General features: G+C 36.3%; 1 non-coding gene across 1 annotated transcript; it reads right to left on the reverse strand.

The window, feature by feature from the left end:
• Positions 1–13,047: 13,047 nt before the first annotated feature.
• Positions 13,048–13,155, reverse strand: LOC112627214. The gene has a single exon (XR_003120070.1). It is a non-coding gene; the product is annotated as a U6 spliceosomal RNA (small nuclear RNA).
• Positions 13,156–13,366: the final 211 nt, after the last annotated feature.

Raw genomic sequence — 13,366 nt, forward strand, 5'->3', positions numbered from 1 at the left:
GCCAAAACAATGATAAGCAAAAAGAACAAATCTAGAGGCATCACATTACCTGACTTCAAACTACACTATCAGTCCACAGTAACAAAAACAGCATGGTACTGGTACAAAAACACACATAGACCAATGGAACAGAATAGAAAGCCCCAGAAATAAAGCTGCATACCCACAGCCATCTAATTTTGACAAAACAGACAAAAATTTTGACAAAACAGACAAAAAAATAGCTATGGGGAAATGACTCCCTGTTCAATGAATGGTTCTGGGATAGATGGCTAGCCATACACAGAAGAAACCAGACCCCAACCTTTCATCATATACTGAAGTTATCTCAAGACAGATTAAAGATTTAAATGTAAGATCTCAGACTTCAAAATTCTGGTAGAAAACCTAAGAAATATTATTGTGGAATAATGTTTGGGGAAGAATTTATGACTAGGCCCTCAAAAGTAATTGCAACAAGAAACAAAATTGGCAAGTGGGACCTAACTAAACTAAAGAGCTTCTGCACAGCAAGAGAACTATCAACAGAGTAAACAACCTACAGAATGGGAGGAAATACTTATAAGCTATGCATCTGTCAAAGGCCTAATGTTCAGAATATATAAGGAACTTAATTCAACAAGTAAAAAGTAAATAACCCCATTAAAAGTGGAAGAGGACATAAACAGACACTTAGTAAAAGAAAACATACAAGCAACCACCAAAGGTATGAAAAATGCTTAACCTCGCTAATCATCAGAGAAATATGAATCAAAACCACAATGAGATACCATCTCACACCAGTCTGAATGGCAACTATTAAAAAGTCAAAAAACAACAGATGCTGGTGAAGCTGCAGAGAAAAGGGAATGCTTTTACACCATTGGTGGGAATACAAGCACTGTAGAAAGCAGTTGGGAAGCTTCTCAAAGAACTAAAAACAAAAGTACCATTCAACCCAACAATCCCATCACTGGGTATATATCCAAAGGAAAATAAATCACTCTACCCAAAAGACACATGCATGTGTATGCTAATTACAGCACTGTTCAAAGTAGAAAAGATATAGAATCAATCTAGGTGACCATCAATGGTGAATTGGACAAAGAAAATGTGGCACATATACATCAGGGAATCGATGCAGCTATAAAAAAGAATGGAATCATGTCCTTTGCAACAATATGAGTGCAGCTGGAGGACATTATCCTCAGTGAATTAACGTAGGAACAGAAAACCAAATACCACATGTTCTCAGTCATAAGTGAGAACTAAATATTGGGTACACGTTGACATAAAGATGGCAACAACAGACACTGGGGACTACTAGAGGAGGGAGGAAGGGGGATAAGAGTTAAGCTATTGGGTAGTGTGTTCACTACCTGGGTGGTGGGAGTAATCATACCCCAAACCCCAATATCATGCAATATACTCATATAACAAATCTGCACAAGTATCTCCTGGATCCAAAATAAAAGTTGAAATTATAAGGACACTAACAACAACAAAAACGCAAAAATTAGTAGAAAGAAATGAATAACAAAGATCAGAGCAGAACTAAACAAAATGGAGGGTAAAAGAATTCCAAAGAATAAGTAAAACCAAAAGTTGTTTTTTTTTTTTTTTGGACAGATAAAATTGACACACCATTAGCTACACTAGAAAAAAAAGAGAGAAAACCCAAATAAACAGAAGCAAAAAGAAAAAAGGAGACATTAATAACTGATTCCAAATAAGTAAAAAATATCATCAGAGATTATTATGCTATATGCTAACAAACTTGAAAATCTAGAGGAAATAAATACATTACTGGACACATACAACTTCCCAAGTTTGAACCTGTAGGAAATAAGAAAGGACCTAGAGGAAATACATGGCTGGACACATACAACTTAACAAGATTGAACCTGTAAGAAATAAGAAACCTGGGTAGGCCAATGCTGAGTAATGAGTTTGAATCAGTAATAAACGTCTCCCAACAAAGAAAAGCCTGGGATTAGAAGGCTTCACTGTCGAATTTTAACAAACTTACAAAGAACTAACACCAAATTCTCCTCCAACTATTCTAAAAAAATTGAAGAGAAAGAAATTCTCCCTAACTCATCCCACAAGGCCTGTATTACCCTGACATCAAAACCAGACATGGATGCAACAAGAAAAGAAAACTATCAGCCAATATCCCTGATGAACATAGATGCAAAAATCCTCAGCAAAATACTAGAAAATTGACTTTAACAGCATATCAATAAGACAATACACCATGATCTGGTGAGATTTATCTCAGGGCTTCAAGGATGGTTCAACATATGCAAATCAATAAATACAATACATTACAATAAAATGAAGGAGAAAACCAATAGATGGAGAAAAGCATTTGATAAAATTCAGCATTCCTTCTTGGGGGGGGGGGGGAAAAAACCTCTCAACAAATTAAGCATAGAAAGACTATATCTCCTCAACATAATAAAGGTCAGATATGACAAACCCACAGCTAACATCATACTAAATGGGCAAATTTGAAAGCTTTTCTATATGAACTTGAGTAAGACAAGGATGCTTATTTTCACCACTCTTTTCAACATTGTACTGGAAGTCCTAACCAGAGCAACCGGGCAAGAGAAATAAATAAAAGGCATTCAAGTTATAAAGTGGAAGTCAAATTGTCTTTCTTTCCAGGTGGCATGATCTTATATCTAGAAAAACCTAAAGACTCCATCAATAAACTCTTAGATGTTACAAATGAAGTCAGTAAAGTTGCAGGATATAAAATCAACATACAAAAATAAGTAGCATTTCTTTACACTAATAACAATCTCACTCAGAAATAAATCAATAAGGAAATTGCTTTTACAATACCTACAAGAAAATAAAATAGGAATAAATTTAACCATGGGGGTGAAAGGCCTCTACAAGGAAAACTACAAAACACTGATGAAAGAAATTGAAGAGGACACAAATAGAAAGACATTCCACCCTTATGCATCAGAAGAATTAATATTGTAAAAATGGCAATATTGTCTAAAGCAATATACAGATTCAATACAATCTCTATCAAAACACGAATGTCATTGCTCACAGAAATTGGGAAAACATTCCTACAATTCAGATGGAACCAAAAAAGAGCCCAAATAATCAAAGTGATTCTGAGCTGGAGACATCTTGCTATCTGACTTTAAAATATATTACTAGGCTATAATAACCAAAATGACATGGTATGGTTACATAAAAATAGACATGTAGACCAATGGAATAGAATAGAAAACCCAGAAATAAAGTCACTTATTTACAGCCAACTGATTTTTGACAAAAGCTCCAAGAACATATATTAGGGAAGGGATACTCTCTTCAATAAAATGGTGCTGGGAGATTTGAATATTCATATGCAGAAAGTGAAACTGCAACCCTATCTTTAACAATGTACAAACATCAATGCAAGATAGATTAAAGATTTAAAAGTAAAACCCAAAACTATAAAACCACTAGAAGTAAACATATGAGAAACTTCAGCATATTGTTGTAGGCAAAGATTTTATGGCTAAGGCTTCAAAAGCAAGGCAAATAAACCAAAAATAGACAAAGGAAACTATATTAAACTAAAAAGCTTCTGCACAGCAAAGGAAATAATCAACAGAGTTAAGAGACAGTCTAATCAATAGGAGAAAATATTTGAAAACTCTTCACCTGATAAGAAATTAGTATGTAGAAGGAACTCAAACAATCTTTTTTAAATATCTCATTAAAAAGTGGGCAAATGACATAAGTAGACATTTCTCAAAGGAAGACATACAAATGGCCAACAGGCACATGAAAAGTAAGTTAAATATCACTAATCATCAAGAGAATGTAAGTCAAAGTCATAATAAGATATCATCTTACCCCAGTTAGAATGGCATTATTAAAAAGACAAAAAACAGTGGATACTAGTGAGGATGCAGAGAGAAGAGAGCTCTTATACACTGTTTGTAGGATTGTAAATTAGTATAGTTATTATGAAAGACAGATGGAGAATTTTCAAAAAATGAAAAATGGGACTCCCGTTGGGTTTAGTAATCCCACTATTGGATATTTATCCAAATGAAAAGAAGTCAGTTTACGTAAGAGATTCGTGCACCTCCATGTTTATTACAGCACTATTTACAAGAGCAAAGAAATTGAATCAACCTAAGTGTTCATCAACAGATGAATGGATAAAGAAAATGTGGTATATATACACAATGGAATACCACACAGCCATAAAAAAAATGAAACAATGTCATTTGAAGCCACATGGATGGAACGGGAGGTGATTATGTTAAGCCAAATAAGCCAGGTGCAGAAAGACAAATATCACATGCTCTCTCTCATATGTGGGAGTGAAATAGTTGATTTCATGGAAGCAGATAGTTGAATGATGGTTACCAGAGGCTAGAAAGAGTGTGTGTGGGGAGAGGGTGATGAAGGTAAGTTGGTTAATGCGCAGAAACATATAGTTAGATGGACTGAGTAGGTTTTAATGTTCAATAGCAGAGTGGGAATGGTATATTTGAAAATAGCTGGAAGAGAGGAGTTTAAAGTTCCTGACACATAGAAGTGATAAAGTCTCAAGATGGTGGATATCCTAAATATCCTGACTTGATTATTACACATTCTATGCATGTAAAAAATATCACATGTACTCTATAAATGTGTACAAGTATTACATGGAAATAAATACATATATAAAATGAATATTTAGAACATATTGGCTGGGACCGATGGCTCACGCATGTAATCCCAGCAAGTTGCAAGACTGAGGCAGATGGATGGCTTGAGCCCAGGAGTTCAAGACCAGCCTGGGCAATATAGTGAGACCCCACCTCTGTTTTTTTTCCCCTAAAAAAGGAACTTCTTAAACATGGGTTAAGAAAGGATTCTTTCAGAAATTCACAATAGGATGACCTGTAAGAAAATAAATAGATTAGTCCAGGCACCGTGGCTCATGCCTGTAATCCCAGCACTTTGGGAGGCCAAGGCAAGTGGATCACCTGAGGTCAGGAGTTTGAGACCACCTGGCCAACATGGTGAAACTCCGTCTCTACTAAATATACAAAAATTAGCCAGCATGGTGGTGCATGCCTATAGTCCCAGCTACTTGGGAGGCTGAGGCAGGAGAATTGCTTGAACCTGGGAGGCAGAGGTTGCAGTGAGCCAAGACTGCGCCATTGCACTCCAGCCTGGATGACACAGTGAGACTCTGTATCAAGAAAAAAACAAAAAGAAAAGAAATAGATTAATATATTTGCTTACCTCAAAATTTAAACTTCTGTATGACCAGTGATATTGTAACCCCAAAATTTAAAAAGTGACACACTGAGAGAATTCTTTTTTTTTTTTTTTTGAGACAGAGTTTCGCTCTTGTCGCCCAGGTGGGAGTGCAATGGCATGATCTTGGTTCGCTGCAACCTCTGCGTCAGGGTTCAAGCGATTCTCCTGCCTCAGCCTCCCAACTAACTGGAATTACAGGTGCCCACCACCCTGCCCAGCTAATTTTTGTATGTTTAGCAGAGACAGGGTTTCACCATGTTGGCCAGGCTGGTCTCAAACTCCTTATCTCAGGTTTTCCATCAGCCTTGGCCTCCCAAAGTGCTGGGGATACAGGTGTGAGGAGACATTTTTAATAAAGGCTATAATCTTTGATCATCAAAAAATAAAAATAAAAAAAAAGAAAAGAAAGAGTCAAGAAAAAAATCAGGGAGGGAGAAGGAGAGAAAGAAAAGAAGAAATAAAGCAGCCCAAGAGAAAAAAAAAGTCAAATGTCATAAACAGTAAATCAGGAAAGAAAAATCTGAATGGTCAACAAGAAAATGAAAAATGCTGAAACTTATTAACAACAAGCAAGGAGCTGCAAATTAAAACTACACCAAGATAACATTTTATACCTATCATGTTGCCATTAAAAAAAAAAAAAAGTGAGCCTTACAAAATGAAGCATTGGGAAAGGTGTGGAACAATGGAAACATTTATACTCTACCTCTGATCCTGTGAAATGTACATTGGTACAATCACTTTAGAAAATATCTTGGTAATATCTATTGAAGCTAAATATGTGCATACCTTATGGTCCAGCAAGTAGAAACACTTTCAAGCGTGTGTTCAAGAATGTTCCTTTTAATATTATTTGTAATGAAAAACAATGACAAAAAAAAACTGAGCATCAATAGGAAAAGGGGTGAATAAATTGTGGTATGAAGAGCAGTTGTAACCTAACACACAAACACACACACACAGACACACACACACACATATCCATAAAGGAGGGTACAAAAAATGTATTGTCAGGTAATATGCTGAATGACACAATAGCATTTACATAAACTTTTATAAACACAAAAAGCAATCCAATATGTTGTCAGTTGAGATACACACACATATGTATGTGAAAACATTAGAACACAGATTGACTGGAAGGAATCAAAACAATATATTGGCATTGGTTACAGGCGGGAAAGAGTGGGTAATGGATTTGAGGAATGAAGACCTTTATTTACTCTGTGTTTTTCTACATGAAATACAGTACGTGTATATTTGTGTAAATGTATATGCATCTGTGTGTATTTGTCTTCTATATATTAAATATATATTATATATGTTAAAATTATAAAAGTTATCATTTGTAATTTTGGGAGAGTATTTTTATACAAATTTTGCACTTCTCTACTTTTTAGCATTAAAAAAATAAAAACCTAAGTGTGAATCAGATGCTGAGTTATGATAATTTGAGGCCAAGACTAACCGAGGCATTAGAATTCTAAGAAGGAAGCCTGAAAAACACTGTGCATCAAAAATGGTAATTTACCTGCCCCTCTAAAAGGAAGTCAAATCTCAGTGTCAGGTTCCAGCTGCGCTGCTAGTTAACACCGCAGCTCAGAGAATGGAGTGTTTTTGTGGAGAAAGTGTTTTGAGGATGCTGAGGCAGAACCGCAGCCAGGGACTTTGGGGAAATGAGGTTCAGCAGAAAGTAGAATGCAGAAGAGAATTTTCACTAGGCCAGGACAAGTCAGCAAGGCAAAGCAAACAAAACCCTGAAGAGCTGAAGACAGAAAATACTTTCTATTTGGAGACCACTGCACATTTTTCTTTAGGCCAGTCCCTCTCCTGCTGCCTCTCTCCTCCTCATTTCATCCTTTCCTCTTTTTCTTTTAATGGAACAGAAAGAACATGGAAGTTAAGATGTAAGAGGAGGTGACACAGAAATTTATCTTTTATGTTTTGATTTTTGTACTTTCTAAAATAACATATTTGCTCTTATTATCTCTTCTTGCCTAAAGCAGATGAAAATAACTTGAGTGCCTCCTAAAACTATGAAACTTTCAGGCAAAATAAACTTGGTTTTATGCCTTAGGAAATACCATTTCATGATCTATGCAAAGTCTTTCTGTGAAATTTGAGAAAAACTGTTTACAAGTAGAAATTGGAGGCATTGCCCTAACTTTAAATATAATATACTCCCTGCAAGGGAGTTGGGGGGTCTTCCCAGGCGCCCAAGAGCACAGAGACACTGGGGACCAGAGGGTCCAGAGCCGTGGCAGGGCAGCTGCAGTGGCACCGGGGGAGGGCGGGCTCCTGTCTGCTCCACGGAGTAGGGAGAGTGGCTCCTGCTTGCTCCGTGGAACATTATAGCCCCATCGGCGCCTCCCCGCTGCAGCCAGTGTCTTGGTAGCAGCCGCTCTAGATGGGCCCCTGCTGCCATCAATCTACTGATATTTAAATTGCAAATATTACCATGTATCTTATTTGCTTAAAACACTTTACTGGCTCTGTACTGCTCACAAGATTCATTTTCTTCTCTTTAGCATGGCATGTGTGATTTCTGGCTGCTGTTCTACCGATGCCTGAGGAGTAAACCTCCAGCAATGCCTTAAATACTTGTGGTTTCTCGCACACACTATGCTGTTTCTAGTCTCCAAGATGTTGCTGGAACCCCTCTCTTTACTTGAGGAATCTCTTCTTTTCTTCTTCTACCATCAAGGTAATTGAAAGAACATAGGTATTAAAGTCAAACAAATCCAGGGTTCAGGTTTTAGTCTCACCATGTGATGTTCCTAGAACGTGAATCATAGAGAATTGGTCAAAATGTTACTGGTAAGACTTTGCATGTGACTTATTATCAAACAACCCATTTAATGAATTTGTAAAAATCAACTTCCTTGCTTTAGGTGAAATTTTAAACTCCACTAAATATCTATTTATGATATTGAGTCTTCATTCACTAATCTTTTACTAGCAGTAACACAGGTTTATATTCTAAATGAATTGAAGGATATATGCAAATTATTACCCATAAGCTATTTCACAAAATTCAGAATAAATTGTAAGGGTCTTGTCTTTTCTTTCATATTTTTAATAAATATGTTAAAGGTAATTAAATACATTATATCAGCTTAGAGACCTTCAGACAGACTTAGACTTCCACCTAATAACAGTGGGAGACCTCAACACCCCGCTAACAGTTTATCAAGACAGAAAATTAACCAAGATATTCAAGACTTTAACTCAGCACTGAATCAAATGGACCTGCTAGACATCTACAGAGCTCTCCACCCTAAAATGACAGAACAAACATTCTGCTCATGGCACATACTCTAAAATTGACCCCACCATGAGATATAAAATAATCCTCAGCAAATACAAAAGAACTAACATCATACCAACCACTCTCCCAGATCCTGGCACAATAAAATTAATAATGAAGTCTAAGAAAATTGCTCAAAACCATACGGTTACATGGAAATTAAGTAACCTGCTCCTGAAAGACCTTTGGGTAAATAATGAAATTAAGGCAGAAGTCAAAAAGTTATTTGAAACTAATAAAAACAAAGATACAACAAACCAGAATCTCTGGGACACAGCTAAGGCAGTGTTAAGAGGGAAATTTATAGCGCTAAACACCCACATCAAAAAGGCAGAAAGATCTTAATTAACAACCTAACATCACAACTAAGACAACTAGCAAACCAAGAGCAAACTTACTCCAAAATTAGCAGAAGACAAGAAATCACCAAAACCAGAACTGAACTAAAGTAGATTGAAACACACACACACACACACACACACACACACACACACTAAAAAGATCAACAAATCTACAAGTTGTCTTTTTAAAAAATGAATAAAATAGATAGAACACTGGCTAGACTAATAAAGAAGAGAAAAGATCCATATAAGCACAACTAGAATGACAAAGAGGATATTACCACTGACCCCACAGAAATAGAAATAACCATCAGAGAATACTGTGAATACCTCTGTGCATACAAACTAGAAAATTTAGAAGAATTGATAAATTCCTGGACATAGATACCCTCCAAAGACTACACCAGGAAGAAATTAATCCCTGAATAGACCAATAACAAGCTTCAAAATGGAATCAGTAATAAATAGCCTGCCAACCAAAAAAATCCCAGGACCAGACAGATTCACAGCTGAATTCTACCAGATGTACAAAGAGGAGCTGGTACCATTTCTACTAAAACTATTCCCAAAAACTGAGAAGGGGGGGGGGCTCCTTTCTAACTCGTTCTATAGGCCAGCATCTTCCTGATACCAAAACCTGGCAGAGACACAACAAAAAAAGAAAACTCAAACCAATATTCTTGATGGACATCAATACAAAAAATCCTCAACAAATACTGGCCAACCAAATCCAGCAGCATGTCAAGAAGCTTTCCATCACAGACAAGTAGGCTTTATCCCTAGGATGCATGGTTGCTTCAACATATGCAAATCAATAAAGGTGATTCATGACATGAACAGAACTAAAGATAAAAACCATATGATTATTTCAGTAGATTCAGAAAAAAGCTTTCAATAAAATTCAACACCCCTTTATATTAAAAACTCTCAATAGACTAGGTATTGAAGGAACATTCCTTAAAGTAATAAGAACCATCTATGACAAACCCACAGTCAACATCATACTAAGTGGGCAAAAGCTGGAAGCATTCGCCTTGAAAACAAGCATGAGACAAGGATGCTCTCTTTCATCACACCTATTCAACATAATATTGGAAATCTTGACCAGAGCAATCAGGTAAGAGAAAGAAATAAAGGGCATTGAAATAGGGAGAGAGGAAGTCAAACTATCCCTGTTTTCAGATGACATAATTCTATAACTAGAAAACCTCACAGTCTGTCCAAATCTCCTTCAGCTGATAAACAACTTGAGCAGAATCTCAGGATACAAAATCAACATACAAAAATCACTAGCATTCCCAAACATTAACAACAGTCAAGGTGAGAGACAAATCAGGAATACATTCTCATTCACAATTGCCACAAAAAGAATAAAATACCTAGGAATACAGCTAAACAGGTAGGTAAAAAATCTCAACAAAGAGAACTACAAAACACTGGTCAAACAAATCAGAGATGACACAAACAAGTGGAAAACCATTTCATACTCATGGATAGGAAGAATCAATATTGTTAACATGGCCATACTGCCCAAAGCAATTTATAGATTCAACACGATTCCTAGCAAACTACCAATGATATTCTTCACAGAACTAGAAAAAACTAGTTTAAAATTCATATGAAACCAAGATGGAGTCAGAAAAGCCAAGGCATTCCTAAGCAAAAAGAACAAAGTTGGAAGCATCATACTACGCAACTTCAAACTATACTACTGGGCTATAGTAACCAAAACATAATGGTACTGGTACAAAAACAGACACATAGACCAATAGAAAAAAAAATAGAAAGCACAGTAGTAAGTCTGCACACTTACAACCATCTGACCTTCGACAAAGCCGACAAAAGTAAGCAACGGGGAAATGACTCCCTATTCAATAAATAGTGCTGGAATAACTGACTAGCCATATGCAAAAGATTGAAACTGGGCCCCTTCATCATACCATACACAAAAATCAACTTGAGATGGATTGAAGACTTAAATGTGAAACCCAAAACTATAAAAAACTTTGGAAGACAACCTAGGCTTCTGCACAGCAAAAGAAACTGTCAACAGAGTAAACAGACAAGCCACAGAATAAGGGAAAATTTTTGCAAACTATGTATTAACAAAAGTCTAATATCTATCATTTATGTGGAACTTCAACAATTTCAAGGAAAAAAACATTAAAAAGTAGGCAGAGAACATGACAGACACTTCTCAAAAAAAAGATACGCATGTGGCCAACAAGAATGTGGAAAAAAAAAGTTCAGTATCACTGATCATTAGAAAAAAGCAAATCAAAACTACAATGAGATATCATCTCACACCAGTTAGGATGGCTGTTATTGAAAAGTCAAAAAATAACACATGCTGGCCAGGTTGTGAAGAGAAAGGAATGCTTACACATTGTTGGTGGGTGTAAACTAGTTCAACCCCTGTGGAAAGCAGTGTGGCAATTCTTCAAAGAGCCAGAAACAAAACTACAATTCGACCCAGCAATCCCATTACTGAGTATGTACCAAAGGAATATAAATTGTTTTGTCACAAAGACACATGCAAGTATATGTTCACTGCAGCACTATTCACAATAGCAAAGGCATGAAATCAGCCTAAATGCCCGTCAGTGGTAGACTGGATAAAGAAAAAGTGGTACATATACACCATGGAATACTATGCAGCCCCAAAAGAGCCATAAAAAAGATCATATCCTCTGCAGGAACATGAATGGAGCTGGAGGCCATTAGCCTTAGCAAACTAGAGCAGGAAGAGAAAACTAAATAGTGCATGTTGTCACTTACAAGTGAGAGGTAAATGATGAGAACCATGGACACATAGAGGGAAACAGCAGACACTAGGGCTACTGGAGGATGGACGGTGGGAGGAGGAAGAGGAGCAAGAAACATAACTAATGGGTACTAGGCCTAATACCTGGGTGATAAAATAATCTGTACGATAAACCCCCATGACAGGAGTTTACCTATGTTACAAACCTGCAGATGTACTCCTGATCCTAAAAGTTTTTTTAAAAGTGCTTATTGTCCAATGTGAATGGCACATATGTAAATACAAATTAATGGTAATAAAACTAGTGATACAAATATAAGCAATATCCAGTAAGAGCATAGAGGAAAGAATGAATTTATTAGTTCATGTTTATTTATTCAATAATGTATTTAAAGTTTCTCACAACATGAAATAAAAGGAAAAAATGAATATTGGAGTAGTAAATCCAGAGGAAAAAAATAACTTTGCATAGATAATTTGAAGTCAACAATATATGAGCATATAGAATACATACTTAAGGTCTAGAAAAATGCCAGAGTAAGCATTTGGCCTCTAAACTTTTTGGAAGGTAAGAAAAATGAGAACATAATAAATTACACTATTTATACTATCTCCAAAGAAAAAGAAAATGAACCTATTCCTAGCGCTGAAATGAAAGTTTTTCCTTGTAGGTGATCAAAAAAAGAACAATATGCCATCCTCAACAACATCCATATATTAAATTGACTTCATAGGGCTATTTCTTATAGTGGTTGCTAGCATGGACCAATGATGACATAATGCCAAATTACATACAGTAAAAGCAGTTTTACAAGAGGACAGACCATATGGTCCAGATGTGTAAATTTCTGCTTGTGAAGCTTATTCTTAGGATTTTTTTTTTGTATCTATAGGAACACATGGACTATATATCACTCAGGCAATCCTTTGCAAATTTATGTTGCCCAACGAAGCATTTGATGAGGATTAAGCAACAGTGAGTTCAAGGTTATAGTCCTTAACAATCACTTAGGGTGCAGCTATTTCAGTTTACTTATTAAATAATGGAAGTGCTTAACTCCCTCTGGGGTTGGGTTCAGAGGAAAGGGACCACGGAACTTGGACTAGTTTTAAAAACTGTGGTAAAATACACACACCATGAAATTTATCTTGACCATTTTTGAATGTACTGTTTAGTGGCATTAAATACATTCACATGGTTTTGCTACTAATCCACCTGCACAGAACTCTTTTTATCTTATAAATCTGAATCTCTGTGCCTATTATACAATAACTCCATGTTCCTCCCTCCCTCAGTCCCTGCCAGCCACCATTTTATCTATCTCTATGAATTTGACTATTCTAGGTACCCTCATAAAAGTGGAACCATACAGCATAAAAATATAGAATACTTCATGAATCTGCATGTCATTCTTTCTCTGGGGCCATGCTAAATTGTTTCTCTGTTGTTCTAATTTTAGTATATGTACTGCCCAAGCAATCACTTTGGCTGGTTTTGGACTGAAGAACAGGAGCGCATCAAACTTAAAATGGGGAAAGTTCCTGCACGAAGGCAGGATGGTATAGTAATACTATTTTCCTTGCACCTGAAGACTGGGACAAGAAGGGACACTGAATGAGATGAGGTTAAAGAGACAGGAAGAAGCCAAACTCTAAAGGGCTTTGTAAACCATGTTTCATTAAGAGCTTGGACGT

This window comes from Theropithecus gelada, chromosome 6 (genome assembly GCF_003255815.1).
Source record: "Theropithecus gelada isolate Dixy chromosome 6, Tgel_1.0, whole genome shotgun sequence".
Classification (NCBI taxonomy): domain Eukaryota; kingdom Metazoa; phylum Chordata; class Mammalia; order Primates; family Cercopithecidae; genus Theropithecus; species Theropithecus gelada.